The following is a 15503-nucleotide window of genomic DNA, read 5'->3' as shown; positions in this document are numbered from 1 at the left end:
TCTTGCAGTCCCTCCACAGTCAGAGCTACAGACCTATGAGGCACTTTATGGCAATTCCAAGAAGGGACTGTAAGGTATGTATTGTCCCTATCCCCCACCCTTACTTAGGATGGGAGTGAGGTTTTTACCTTGGGAGTTGTAGACATCTGGAAAGCTACAGAGTTCTGTCTCAGAAAGACCCCTAACCAGGTGTGGGGCTCCCAAAAAGAAGATAGGGAGCCTTCATACAGAAATACAGAGGCTGATGACATGAGCAAGACCCAGCCCACCCATCCCTAAAAGCAGGCCACAGAAGTCCAACCTCACCTACCTAGATGTCCAGAAACAAGTCAGTCAAAGTCTAAAATATACAAAATTTGTTTTAAATATAAAGGATGTCTTGGTGGTACTATCATTTGAAAAGGTCTTGAATAATGTGAATAATCCACACTGACCATCCATGCAGCCAGTGTAGCAGCAGTGTAGCAGTGTAGCTCCCACATTGACCTGTCCCTAGGGAGAAAATTATTATTTTTTTAAAAGATTTTATTTATTCATAAGAGATGCAAAAGGGAAGCAGAGCATAGGCAGAGGGAGAAGTGGGCTCCCTGGAGGGAGCCTGATGTGGGACTGATGCCCAAGACCCTGGGATCATGACCTGAGCCAAAGGCAGACACTTAACCACTGAGCCACGCTTGTGCCCCCTCCCAAGGAGAAAATTAAAAAATTAAAAAAATTATAGAAATACCACTAATAGAACCTAAATTTCAAGCCTCGATCTGAGTTTTAAATTCTTTGAGCACTTTTCACCACCCGCTGAAATGAGAATATTTGTATTCCAATATTTGAGAATCTTCTTACATTTCCCCATGCTTTTTCAATCAGAGGGTATTCTAAATGTAAATTTAATAAATCCAAGCAGTCTGTAACAGAGGGCTGATGTCAATATGATGAAAGTCAGCAAATACAAACAAAGTCCTGAGCTTGAGCACTAATATCAGTGGTAAAAGTACAAGAGGATGTGCCATCTGTGAGCTTGAGGATGAGGGAGTTAGGTGGGAACACAAACACACAAAGAACTTGTAGATCAAGGTTGCTAGAAAAGCCACCTGACACCACAGTTGTGTAAGAGAGGTGTCCTTATGGTGAGACCATGTCGGAAATACCATTAGATTATGAGGCACCATCTTGTAAAAAGGACATTGGCAAACCAGGGAATATAACTAACACAGGGACCACAATACTGAGGGACCAGAAATCTCAAACTGGTTGAAGAAACTAAAAATGTTTAGGTCTAGAAAGGATGATGAGGGGGTGAGAACTAGCTTTAAATACTTGAAGAACTTCATGAAAGTGAAGAAGAGTTGATGTGCTTTGTGTCCCTTGGAGAACAGAACAAGGGGCAAAGGGTGCAGGTTCATGGATTCTACTTAACTGATGCTTCCCTTACCGCTTGAGCCTTCTACTGAAAGAATGGCTGGTTTTGTAAGGAGTAAGCTCCCCGTTCAGGCCCTCTTTACATAGAAAAGATGGTTTGTCAAATATCACATGGAAGCAGTTCTTGCTTTGGGTGGGCGGTTGACTCCCTACCCTTTCAATTCTAAGTTCTTCTGATTATATGTTTTAAAATTCCTTAAGCAATCGGGTTTATTAAGAATGTTCACTGTTGGGCGAACTTTGAGTTTTCATAAAGCATGACTGAATTTCCTAATTTGCTGGTGAGCCAGAAATTGAGGCAATATAGGGGGAACAGCATGCTGAGAGAATAGCTTATGTACGAAGTCAGGGGAGCATTGGGTCCTGCTTGCCTAGAGGAGAGCTGTGTATTAGGGGGTGTGAGAAGTCAGGGCAGTTGAAAGAATGGTTGCCAGCATATAGAAGACCTACAAGGCTGGATGAAAGTGTACATTTTACATAGCATACAATGGAAAATGAGTATTTTTTCCTGAGTACAGTAGGTACGTGATGGACACACAACTCTCTGATGGTAAGGCTGGTGGGACAGCTGGAGTCAGGAGACCTTAGAACCAGGGAAACCTCCTGAACGGGGGAAGTGAAATGATGAGAGTCTAATCTAGGTGCTGTCAGGAAGATTAAGGGGAATACATAGTAATAAGAGCTTTGTGAGAATTTGGATTTAGAGAAAAAAACAGAGGAACATCTTTGGGGTTAGTCTCTGCAAACAGCTTCACCCAGAAATACCTCCCTTTTCATGTCTTACTTTCTCTTTATGGGTCTTTAGGATTCATTTCAAAACTACTACCACTAAAGCCCCATAATCCCTTATTCTTAATTCTACAATCCAGTTAGATCTGTGAATTGAAATCTTTTTCATGCACTCGGTGACAAAACATAACTGAATTAACAAAAGGATATTCATGGCCCTCATTTATCCAACATAGCTCCTTGTGGGAATATGGATGCGTTTGATGAAGGCCTGTAACCAGTATCACTGGGTCATGTGAAACATGGCATATATGGTAAATGCATCCCATTATATCTCCCGTCAGTACTTATCCTCAGATGGTCAACTCAGGGGAAACAGGACCCCACTTCCTAGGAATGGGGCACCCAGTCCCCACACTAGAGCTCCTCAGCAGTTCCAAAAGCACATGACCAACAGTGCTCTGCTGGCAGTAGGGCTCAACTAGCCCTACACCCAGATGCACACCCAACCCAAGGCTAGGTCAGCTGGTCACCATCAGGCTGAGTGTCAGTCTACACCACAACACACCAATGCTTTGAATCCACATGGTGAAGCAGTGGCTTCCAGGTACCATATCATGCTTAGCCTAGCACCTCCTATTTCCATTATTTTATGATCTCCAAAGTGTGGTGGCCTCAATCTAAATACACGTGTCCCATTTCATCATCTGAACTCCTCTGGGGGGGTGGGGGTGCCTGGGCCTAATGACCAGACCAAGCCACTGAAAGTCTTGTGTAAAGTAAACCAATGATCATGCGTATGTGGCTTTTGTGCAGAAGCCTAGCCTGTGTGTCATGGTGCTTTAGAATGTGTGTATAAGTGTATGATACATAAGCATATGTGTTGCCATAGCAATATGCTGACAGTCAATATAACTGGTGAACAGGGTCCATTAGAGGAAATGATACACAGTTCTTTGGGTGGCTAGAAAAGCAAAATGTTATAAAAGAAACATTTTTCCTTCACCTGCTTTGTTTCCAATTTCAGCACAATCTCCGAGCTGAGTGTGCAAGAGTAGGAAAGATACACTTGTTGAGAAGCTCGTGGTCTAATGCTTGAAATCTAAGTTTACAAGAATATGTTTTTTCTTGTCATTTTGTAAGAATCCCCAGGAAAGAGATGAGAGAGCGATTCTTAGATGTGGGCCGACTTAGAATCAGCAATGGAGATTATAGAAGCCACTTCCTGGGCTCTATAGAGTCCCAAGAGATTGAGCTGGTGTGCGGCCCTAGAATCTGCACATTTGACATAAACACCCTAGGTGGTTCTGATACAAGTGGGCTGTGGACCACAGTTTACAGAACCTTCTACAACATTGTGTCAAAATTGTAAATAAATTAGTTTTACTTTAATTAAGAACCCATCACTGGGAAGTATATGTCATTCCATAAATGTTGACATAAAAATGTTTAAATAAAAAATCTTTAAATATTCCTTAGTTGTGTCCTTTTGCCTTCCAACACTAAAATAAAACTATCACTCCACAGTTATTTCCCAGAAACAGTTGAAAAATTAAGACTACAAACAACCACTGTCACCACAATCACCACCACCAAAAAGATCCACCAACAGACTCCTGCCTGCGGTGGAGACATGCCCCACTTCCATGATGGATGGAGTGGCCTCGACATCTGCTTTCACACCTGGTGGCTTCAGGGCTACATGAGCATGTTTGGCTGTCAGTATGGAGGAGCTCAGTGGCAGAATCAGCAGAATGGGTGAAAAGCCAGCAAAGCCATAAAGTATTAAAGTAGCAAAATGTGAGGCCTTCCTACCCTGTGCTTATTCAAATATCCCAGAAACTTTACCTTCATCCCTGTGCTGCTAGGTCTGGTAGGTGTTGATAAAATAATCAGTAATCAATGAAAAACTCAAATATTTGCCTCTAAGATATCTATTTTATGTGCATAACATTTATAAAAAGCAACAATATATCATGTAAATCTCAGATCTGCTCAGGATCCAGTTACAAGTCCTTTTTCGAGAAAAAACCTAAAACTATTCTCACATTCCACTCTCAACTGCTCAGGATCCAGTTACAAGTCCTTTTTGGGGAAAAAACCTAAAACTATTCTCACATTCCACTCTCTAGTGTTAAAAAGTAGTTCCCTACCCTAAGAAAGCTAGTTGCAAAAAAAACCCCTACATATCTTTGAGAGGAGAATGCTCCAATATTTAACTTTCTATATGTTAACATCCTTTCCCACTATGCGACAGAAGCCGAGCCCATTCTTAAGAAAAAAAAAAAAAATCTGTGTGACAACCACAGTCTTCCAATTTGTATAATTCACCTAAGAACCATGTTGCGCCCTGTGCAGGGATCAGGGTGTGATCCCACAGGAAAGAATGGAAATGAAAAAGAGGCAAGTACTTCATGTAACACTTAAACATGTAAAACTAGCTCTTGACCTGACACTCAACCTGCAGAATGTACGCAGGATTTATTACATCCAGCAGATCCTGTTCCTACTCCACCCAATCACATTTGTATTGGTTTCTATTACTGTCCTAACAATTTACCATAAACTCAGTGGCTTAAAAGAATGCACATTTACTATCTCACAGTTCTGTGGGTTAGGATTCCAACCAGGGTCTCACTGGATGAACATCAAGGTGTGTCACCAGGGCTGCCTTCCCTTCTGGAGACTCTAGGGGACAGTCTGACTCTTTGCCTTTTTCAGCACCTAGAGCCTCTTTCCCCATTCCTTGGCTCATTGCCTCTTTCCCCATCTGCAGCGCTAGCAACAGCAGGTTGATCCTCCTCACAAGGCATCATTCTGACCTTTTCTGCCCTTTCCATTCACAAGGCCCTCGTGTATCTACATGGGGGGTTACCTGGACAATCCAGGATAACCTCATCTCACGGCCCTTAACATAAAGCACATCTGCAGAGTCCCCTTTGCTGCATGATCGATCATACCCACAGCTTCCAGGGACTGGAATGGGGACCTCCTAGGCAGGAGAGGGCATTATTCTGCCTACCACCACACTATTGACTCAGGTGCCAGCTAATAAATATTGGAACTAAAAACATCTTTTCTAGGAGAGAAAATCAGTGAAAATACCAGTGAGGGTGACAAAACATGAGAGACACCTAACTCTGGGAAACAAGGGGTAGTGGAAAGGGGGGGGGGGGTTGGGGTGACTGGGTGATAGGCACTTGGCGGGATGAGCACTGGGTGTTATGCTGTATGTTGGCAAATTGAACTCCAATAAAAAGAAATAAAATAAATAAAAACATATTTCCTAATTTTGTCAGTTTAGTAAAATCAAGCCACTACGCCAGAGCACAATCCAGAACAGCAAGGGAAGACGAAGCCAAATTAGAAGCCTAGAAGTGCACCATTCATTGATGACCATAAAATTGCACAGGTACTGGTCCCTTTGGAGTAGTGGTGGTGTTTTCCAGACGTGGCTTTCCCCCCTGCAAAGGCAGACTGATTGTAGAAGTCTGGTCCAGGGCGAGGAGCGCGGCGGTGGCGGAGCCCGTGTGCCTGGGACCCCGCTCGCCTCTGGCCCCGCCACCTGCCGCCCCGAGCGCGGGGCTCCCTGGGCGCCTCCCCCGGAGGCCACCAGGCGGCGCGGCGGGCCCTCCCCGGGACTGGCCTGGAAAGGAAGCGGGCAGCGGGGGGATGTGCCCCGGCGGCGCGGCGCGCTTGGCGGTGGAGGCTGAGCTCCTCGGGGGAGGCCGTCCTCCTCCTCCCGCGTCCTCCAGCCCAGGCTCCGCGCTTTCCCGCGGGCGGCAACGCTTCCCCCGCGGTCCTCGCAGACCCTGTTGGCGTCCGTGCGCGCGCGGGCAGGTGCGCAGGTGCCCAGGTGTGCAGGTGCGCGCGGGCCGGGAGCGCCCCTGGGGCAGGAGGTTCAGGGAAGAGTGGTGACAAGAAACGTCTAGGGAGGAGGCAAGAGGAGCACCCGAGCTGAGATACCCAGGTGAGAAGGCAGCGGGAGGAAATGTCCCATTTATGAGGGTACAGCTCTTCGTGTTGGGCTTATTCCTTCCTTTCATTCCAGGCTTGTCTGTCCCTGTGGGGTTTTTTCAGATGCCTGGAACTTGACTGGACCACTCACTTGGCTGTGAGTGCGCCTCTAACTGGTGTGCTTCCCCAGCACTGCGTGTTACAGTAACAGGCCAACTGGGTGTGCCCAGAGGTCTTACTGGGTGCTCCTGGGATGCTTAGGGAACGGCCCTGTGGGTGGAGCCCTTTCTGGCGTTTCCTTCTGAGCAGCGCAGGGAGGTGCCTGGGAATCTTTGCCCCTCACTTCCTTTTTTTTTTTTTTTTTGTATATTTTTTTTTATTGGAGTTCGATTTCCCAACATATAGCATAAACACCCAGCGCTCATCCCGTCAAGTGCACAGAGGTCTTACTGGGTGCTCCTGGGTTGCTTAGGGAAGGGCCCTGTGGGTGGAGCCCTTTCTGGGGTTTCCTTCTCAGCAGCACAGGGAGGTGCCTGGGAATCTTTGCCCCTCTCTTCCTTGCTTGGGTTACAGCCCATCCTTTTGGCAAAGCGGTTGTCTCTTGCTCACTCCACAGGGGATAGAAGTCAGTCTGAGCCCCAGGGACACCCCACGAAACCTCAAAGTGGGGACTTCCCATCAGGCCATCTTAAACTTCCTTTGGAGGACCTTTGAACAGAAATGATCAAGTCTTTAAAGAATGTCTTCTCGGGTTACCTGGGTGACCAGTTGGTTGGGCTTCTGGCCCTTGATTGCAGCTGGGTTGGTGATCTCGGGGTGGTGGGAGCTGCCTAGTGTGGGGTTCTTGGAGTTAACCAGAGTCTATTTGGAATTCTGTCTCCCACTTCCTCTGTCCCTACCCCCACTTGCACACCCTAAATAAATAAGTAAATAAAATCTTAAAAAAAAAAAGTCTTCTACAAAGGTATGTCATCTGGCAAAAATCATTTCCACCACAGACCTCACAGGAACACCCACTCAGCTCTTGGACAGCAGGTCATGGGGCTTCTTGCAATCCCGACAGAGTCAAGTAAAAACTGGTGCCGTGCTTTTTTAAATACAAACCTTAAGGGTTTTCTTCCTTCAAGGGTTCTCCCTAGCTGTGGGTGTATTCTCTGTTCTGTAAAAGTATCAGAATCTAGATCGACATTTTCCAACCTTGATTTGATTTTATTTTTTAAAGGATTTTATTTATTTATTCATCAGAGACACACAGAGAGAGGCAGAGACACAGGCAGAGGGAGGAGAGCAGGCTCCATGCAGGGAGCCTGATGCAGGACTCGATCCCAGGACCCCAGGATCACGCCCTGAGCTAAAGGCAGCAGACGCCCCACCGCCCAGCCACCCAGGTGTCCCTCCAACCTTGATTTTAAAAATAGGGGCACTACACCAATGCAGAGTAATAGGAACTGAATCTGCTCTTCTGCCTGCAACAAGAAAACAACACAAACAAAACCAGACAAAATACATGAAATGCAGATTTTCAAGATACTGGACATCAAGTGAAAGAGGTTGGTAATCCCCAAAGGATGGGGAACAAACACATAAGCCTTGCCATTGCTCTCATTTACTGCCTGAGAGAGTTTCCAAGCAAAGTACAGGGAGGGGAAACAAGAGGAGCCCAGTGGACCTCAAGGTGAGGAGGACCCTGTGCTGAGTCCAAGGAGGCAAAGGTAGCTAGAGGCCACAGGACAGGGTACCAGGGAGGAGAGAACTGCAGAAAGCCAATCAGGAACATCTGTCTAGAGGCCCCTCCAGCATGCAGCACTGCATGCAGTACTGACCAGGGCCTCCATATGTGGCAAACTACCCAAGGTCAGGGGTACGTTATCTGAAAGGACGGGGAAGGGGGCACCTGGGTGGCTCAGTCAGTTAATTATCTGCCTTCAGCTCAGATCATGATCCCAGGGTCCTGAGATTGAGCCCCCATCAGGCTTCCTCAGCAGAGAGTCTGCTTCTCCCTCTCTCTCTGTCCCTCCCCCTGCTTGTGCGCTCTCGCTCCCTCTCTCTCTCAAACAAATAAATAAAAATTAAAAAAAAAAAAAAAGATTAGAGGAACAGTGCCTGGCACTTTTTTTTTTTTTTCAGTGCCTGGCACTTATACAGGACTGGGAATGGTGCTTGTTCCCAACAGATAGACTGGAAGAAAAACAAACAAAAAAACCTTCATACTTCATGGAGAGAGGGGAGTACTAGCATGGAGTACTCAGGGAGGTCTTCCCTTAGGATCTGCGAACTCATTAGGCCTGAACTATGCACTGCTTTGGACCACTTAACAAATCCTGAGAGCAAGACCTGAAATGATCAAATTGTTTCCAAGTAAAAGCATCTTTGAACCAAACGCAAAATTTATAGGAACATGAAAATATTCAGCAACCCACAAGGTAAAATACAGAATGTTTGGCATTGCATCAAAGATTTTGAGGTATGCCAAGAGGCAGAGAAATGACCCTTAATGAGGAGACCAGTCAATCCTTTGAAAATGACCCAGAGCTGGCACAGATGTTAGACTCACCAGAGAAGGACATGAAAATATTTACTAAAATGGTAGTCCCTAAGTTCAAGACATTTTAGTAGACTAATGGAAAGTATGTAAATAACCCAATCTAACTTTAAGAGATGCCAGTGACAGTGTCTAAAAGGAAATTACCAGAAGGGATTGACAGCAATTAGAAAATGCAGAAGAGGGCAGCCCTGGTGGCCCAGCGGTTTAGCACGACCTTCAGCCCAGGGTGTGATCCTGGAGACCTGGGATCAAGTCCCATGTCAGGCTCCCTGCACGGAGCCTGCTTCTCCCTCTGCCTCTCTCTCTCTCTCTCTCTCTCTCTCTCTCTCTCTCTCTCTCTCTCTCTCCCTCTGTCTGTCTGTCTCTCTGTCATGAATAAATAAAATATTTTTTTAAAAATGTAGAAGAAAGACATTAATAGGGCCTGTATTGGGTCTGCAGATCCCTTTGGTTGGCACTGCCCCCTTCACGCCACAAAATTTTCCAACCCGTGAGCACAAGATGTCTTCCCATTTCTTTGTCTTCTTTAACCTGGTGCAGCAATGTCATGGAGAAGTTTTCAGTGTGCAAGTCTTTTGCTTCTTTGAATAGATTTATTCACAGATACTGTTTTGGGTATTACTGTAAAAAAAGTTTTCTTAATTTTCTTTTCAGATTGTTCCTTGCTAATGTATAGAAACAACTGGTTTTTGTCTATCTCATGCCCTGCAACTTTACAGAATTAGTTTATTGACTCTATTAGTTTTTGAGTGTGGGTTATTGAGGATTTTTCTGCATATAGGAGCATGTCATCCCCAAAAAGAGATTGTTTCATTTCTTCTCTTTCACACTATTTTTGCTTACCTTCAGTTTTGAAAGATATTGGGCCAGGTGTAGATATTGGGTCTACCCTGCCACAGGCCACCCCTGGACTTTGCAGGTCAGAGATGAGTGAGGTTCCCTATTTTGGGTCACCTCCGCCCAGGAGTCTTGGATCAGCATGTACAGTTCCGGCCAGGAGAACAGATCGGGGAGGGGGAGGAGGCTTGTTCTGTGCAAGCCCAGCTCCAATTGGAAGGATTTCAGTGACCCCTGAAAGCCTCTACAGGGATGGCTCATGGCCTGGGAGCTGCCAGGACATCAGAGGTCAGAAAAAGACAAATCCCGAAACACCCAGCCCAAAGACCCTGTGTAGACATAAGAGGAGATTAACTGAGCCAGAAGTCTTCTCCAACAGGATTGTGAGCCTCAACATGGGCACAGGGCCTTCAGTGGTCACTGTGGTCCTTCCAGTTGGAGCTACCTTTCCAGGTGGTGCCCTCTGGATGTCTCTAGAACTTTTACCTGGTTCTAAACAGCTGCCATAATAAAGGTTTTTAATTGCTGCTTTGAACAACTTTTCACATCCCTCCATTCTGGGATTCCTCTGGGACAGAAGCCACAAGTCCAAAGTTGAGTCCTTGGTCCCGCTGCACTGGACCCCAAGCAGAATGCATCTTTCACATAGCACTTATGGGTACCTCCTCGGTGGCAGGCACTGCTGTGACTGTATCTGTCCTGAGCAAACCCTAGGTCCCTGCCACCATGGAGCTTCCACTAAAGGCTTGAGGGTGGCCTGGTGGGGGTACAGCTGGTCAGTGTCCTTCCCACTGCCCACCCACACCCTCTCACTTTGAGAGGGAATTTGCAGTGAACAAAACAGGTGAAGCCAAACAAGAATAGGAAACGTGACTTCAGCTTGAAAGACTTTGGTCTTCCCCTGGAGCTTAGTGGCTTTCCAGGCATCCCAGAATGGATGGAAGAGCCTTGGATCCAGTTTCCCTGCATCACAGGACGCAACTCACCCCTGCTGGGTGTGGCAAGGACCCAGCCCCATACCCCCAAATCACCTTGAAGCAATCTGGTCAGTCCTAGCAGATTTGCAGCCCAGCAGATCCTTGCTTCTCCAGCAACCGGGCCTCCCCATCTCTACACTTGGGAGAATCACCAGCCAGCAGCCCTGCCCTGCCAGGGCCATGCAGTCCAGGATCCTCCAGCTCTGTCTTCAGGGACAAACAGCTTGCACATTTGCAAGCTAGGGCTTTCCCTTGGGCATCCTCCCTCTCCTCTGAGAGCCATGAGCAGCTTCTGAAGACCCTTTCTGTGTTTGAGATCCCTGGTGTGGACTTGGATAAAACTTCTGTACATGAAAAACTCCATTTTGAGAAAAGCTCCATTATCCTTTTTGAAACACATAACTAAGAAACTCGAACTGGACAGACCTTTAAACTGGGCCAGAAGTGGCTACCGTTTTACAAGCAGCTGCTCTTGAAAATTCAACAGGTCAACAGTCATCTGAACCATAAATCTTTTGGTAATGAACAAGGCTGTAGCCTCAGAAAAATATTCGGGGTGTGGGCATCCAGCATCCTGAGCCCATTCGGGTGCTCATGATCAAGCGAGAGCTCCACAGATTTGGAGCTGACAGGGTGCTGACTGTACATCTGTTGGGCACCCCAGGTCAAGGTAACTAAGGACAAGTGGCTGAAGAGGAACAGTCACAGCAGCAGTAGGAGCCGTGAGCTGTGGAAGGGTTGTGTGGGATGGTTGGGGGTACCCCAAGAGATATCTGGGAAGCCGTGATATCTGGGGAGCTCCAGGCCACAGAGAGGCAACCAGTCCCAAAGAGAACTGAATAGTCCTTAGTGTAAAATAAAGCCCCAGGAAGACACTCAGAGTGTGGGCTCCCTCCACCCTAGAGGCTCTGCATGCAGGTGGTTGGCTAGGCCATATGTCCACAGGCCTGGGGTGTCCCCTGCAGCCCCAGGCCAGCTCACAGCAGGCCAGGATATCTGGGACCTAGAACAGGGCAATGTTGAGTGAGACTGGTTACCAGGAGGAAACTGTTGGGAGTCCCAGGCACTAGCCTTTGCTAAGCCTTAACTAAGTCTTAACCTGCATAATTGGGCCTATTCCCCTTCAGGGAAGAGCTGGAGAACTTGCATTGTCCAGGTTGGGACCTGACCACGGGTTGGGTGGCCTTCAAAAAGCTATACCCAAGGGACCTTGAGCTCTGGAGAAGCTTGGCGCGAGCACACACACACACACACACACACACACACACACACACATACACACACACACACACACCGTATCCAGGCAGTCTGTCTAAATGGTGACTGTCACCAGTTTAAAGCTGTCACCTCAGCAAGATTTTCAGTGGATGGGTTTCCTGTGCCCTGGAGGCTGTGCAAGTGGTTGAGGATGGGCCTGAGCTCCCGAGACTGGGCTCACCAAGGCCAACTCATATGACCACGTGGCCAGATAAACCAGGGGAGCCAGGCACCTGTATCAGGGAAGTTCTAGGGATAGGCCAAGTCACAGGAGCAGGTGCCTGGGGATGCACGTCTGCCTAATTTCAGTCCAAACCTACAGGAAGGCATGTATCCTGCTGGAAGGCAGAGATGGGGAAATGTGGACCGACTAGGTACGGAAAGTGTGTCCACGGGCTGTGCAGGGCAGAGCACCTGCCACCTGGAACAGGGCATCTGTGGGGAGAGGCCAGGTCACAGGAGCAGGCTGGCATCGGATTCGTCGGAAGCTTTAGTTGACACAAACACACACGTCCCCCTGAAAGCCAATCTAGAAGCAACTGCACTGCATTGCCAGAGCCAGTGGGAGCTGGCTGACAGGGGTAACCCTCCCGCAGAAGGGGGGGCCTTGATTACCGGGGCCTTGATTACCGGGGCTGCTGGGGACCCCATCGGGCAAGCAGTCCAAATGAGGACTGACTGCCACCACCTTCAAGCTGTCACCTCCCATAGACTCTCAGGGTTGGGATCCCTCTGATCAGGAGGCTCCCCTGGTGGTTCAGGACCCGCCTGAGCTCCACAGGCCAGGAAGGCCCCAGATTCCCCCAAAGGGGCTGAGCAGGCACCTTCTGAGCATGCGTGAGGTTTGCAGATCCAGGGAGCTAGGCAACAGGGTGAGCATGCAGAGAGGCGGGTCTCTGGGGTGGGCCTGGGATGGCCCACAGCTTCTGCCCAATCCCAGACCTTGTCCTACACAAATGAGCGTATTGCTCCCCCAGAGGTAAAGCAGGAGGAGTCTGGCCTGCTTTGCCTGTGGGGCCTGGGGGGGGGCTGCCGGGGTGTCCTCCCCCTCATGGAGGAGCCCTGATTCCTGAGCTTGGGACCCCACCAGGCAGGCAGCCAGTCCCACTAGGGCCTGTCACCATCCATTTCAAGCTGCCCCCTGAGAAGAGTGTTTGGAGGGAGGGCTTCTTCCACCCTGGAGGCTGTTGGGGTGATTTGGGACTGATCCACTGGCCTGGAGGTCCTCAGCTGGCTGACGTATTCTCGAGGCGCCCAAGTCAGGGGAGCCAGGGACCTGGGATGTGGCAAATGTTGAGAGTGGTGGCATCTCAGGGACTGGCTATTGGGGGCACATGAAATCTATCTGCTTCCTAGCCTGAACCTGCACAAATAGGCAGGTTTCCCTTTAAGCCTAAGCTGGAGGAAACTGACCTGCCTTGCCAGGGTGCTTCTGGCCTGGATCCTCCTCCCATAAGAGACACCTGGGTGCCTTGAGTTCTGGAGGAGGCAAGGACTTAAACAGGTGGCCAGTCCAAACTGGGGCTAATTATCACCAGTTGAAAGCTGCTGCTCAGGAATTTTTGTGGAATTTTATTAATTAAATTGTAGGCTCTGTGGGATATAGTCCCATCCTAACATCGGTGGAGGAAGGTCTTTAACAAAAACTGAATTAGTAAGAAATATTTGTGGGATTTTGATCCCAATGACCTGATGGCTAGGCAGGTGGTTCAGGACCGGTTCACCCCTCATGGGTGCAGAGGCTCCAACTGCCACTGGTGGGCTGATGGGGCGTGTACTGCACATGGGCAAGCTGGGAAGTCCGCGTGGCCAGTGATTTGGAATAGGGCAAGTGGCTGGAGAAACTGGGTCTCCAGAGTAGGCCATCGGGGTTACAGTGCACCTGCCTATTCCAAGCCTTATCTGACACAATTGTGCACATTCTCTCTGAAGGCACAGATGGAGGAGTCTGGATTGCCAGGACCTGGCTTGTTGGGCTGCAGGAACTTCCTTCACTGAGAGACCCCTGGGAGCCTTGATTACTGGTAAGCCTGGGGCCCATCCAGCGGCCATTCCAAAGGTGTATCTCAGAAAGATTTTTGGATGGTTGGCTGCTTATAGCCTGGAAGCTATGTAAGTGCTTCAGGACCAACCCAAGCTCTGCAGGCTTGGATGGCACCAGGTTGCCCTCTGTGGGCTGACGAGATGCTTTGAGAGCATGCTCCAGCCGCGAGGGTGAGTATAGGCAGGCATCTGGCCCAGGGCACGTGTTTGGAGAGACCAGTTCGTGGGAGTGGGCTAGCAGGACACACAGCATCTATTTCCAAGTGCTAACTCACTCAAATGCGCATTTCCCTCCTAAAGGCTGAGCTGAGGAACCTGGAAGCCTTGCAAGAGCTGATTCCAGCATGCTGACCATGGTGTCCTCAAGCAAGAGACACCTGCAGAAACCCCGACTACAGAAAGTAAGTACATTTGTCTCTCACCCATTTCAGGGGCTGCCTCTAAAGGACCCTTAGGGGTGAGCACCTTCCATACTGGAGACAATGCAGGTAGTTGGGGAGCTGACAGGGTGATGTGTGAGCCTCCCAGGTCAGGGGAGCCAGAGACTTGGAACAGGGCAATGTCAGGGGAGGTTAGAAGCAGACTCTTGGGGGTGGGAGGGTACCTGCATCTGCCTGAATCCAAGTCCCAACAACACAAATGCATATATTCCCACGAAGTCTGCTTGATTTGGGGAGCAAACAGTGCTCAGACTGATTTTGTCTTTGCTGACAATGTCTGTAACACCGGTTCACTATGCAGATATCTCCAGCTACTAGCACACAGGGCAATGCTTTTTAATTTACCATTAAAGAAATAACATATTCCAAACTAATGCTAGACTAATCACAGGCAAAGGGAAATGAAAGCGATAAAATTCAAATGTATTTGAGGTATATTTTTATAGGAATCGGCCCTTGGAGAGACACCTGTGCCAACCAAGATCTGGCCTCCAGCTGCCAGAACCAAAGTAAAAGTCAGGTGTTGCGAGAGCACGTTTCTGGAGAAGGAGGGCACTGGTGTTGATGGGCCAAATGTAGTTCCCTGAGGGGCCCTTGCATGGCTTTTACCACTGCCCATAAGAGGGTCTCCTTTTCCTTATAAGGAGTTAATTGTTTCACGGTCTTAGGAGAGAGATTTTAGGTCAGCAGAGTGTCGCTTTGCTAGGACCGAATCTCCTCGGATAGACCTTACAGCTGTCAGAGTTAATAGTCTAAGTGTCACTCTATCATAGTTGCTTCTCCTGTGTCTTCACTGACAAGCCCCCAGGGGGGCCCCTGCAGCAGCCAAGCTACTGAGTTCTTACAGGTGAGGGCATGTGGGATGATCCCATCCTGACACAACTTTCTGCTTTCTTAGATCAAAGCAACTTTACCCCTAAAAACAATTTTGGGAGGGAATTCACCGGAAATAAGTGGATTTGAAATTATATCACATCAACACACAACAATCCACCCTGTGATTTCAAATCACTCACACAGTAATTCACACTGGGGCCTAATTAATGCCTTGTACAAATCCAAGTCCACAGAAACGTCAGTCCGCCCTGAGATTGCACATCATTTACGGTCTTAATCACACACTCAGTCACAGTTTGTGAGTATTTTCCTTTTGATGCACGTTCTCAGACCCATACTTTAATTACCAGCTCCAGCACCTATGTACCTAATATGATCACTATAAGCACAACAAAGAAATCTTGAACATGACGCTGTATGTAACCGTCAAATGATCAAAGGTTAAACTTCTTCTTTTTTTAAAAA

General features: G+C 48.1%; 1 long non-coding RNA gene across 1 annotated transcript in view; it reads left to right on the top strand.

Moving 5' to 3' along the window:
- The window catches only part of LOC129500524 (uncharacterized), a 49350-nt gene extending 35194 nt beyond the window's left edge, over positions 1 to 14156 (top strand). The window contains exons 2-3 of the long non-coding RNA XR_008662560.1: positions 13651 to 13742; positions 14062 to 14156. This is a non-coding gene — a long non-coding RNA (uncharacterized LOC129500524). The remainder of the gene's footprint in view (positions 1 to 13650; positions 13743 to 14061) is intronic.
- Positions 14157 to 15503: the final 1347 nt, after the last annotated feature.

The sequence above is a fragment of the Nyctereutes procyonoides genome, unplaced genomic scaffold, assembly GCF_905146905.1.
Source record: "Nyctereutes procyonoides isolate TBG_1078 unplaced genomic scaffold, NYPRO_anot_genome, whole genome shotgun sequence".
NCBI lineage: Eukaryota > Metazoa > Chordata > Mammalia > Carnivora > Canidae > Nyctereutes > Nyctereutes procyonoides.
The sequence above is the reverse complement of the archived record's forward strand: the minus strand, read 5'-3'. Positions and strand labels throughout refer to the sequence as shown.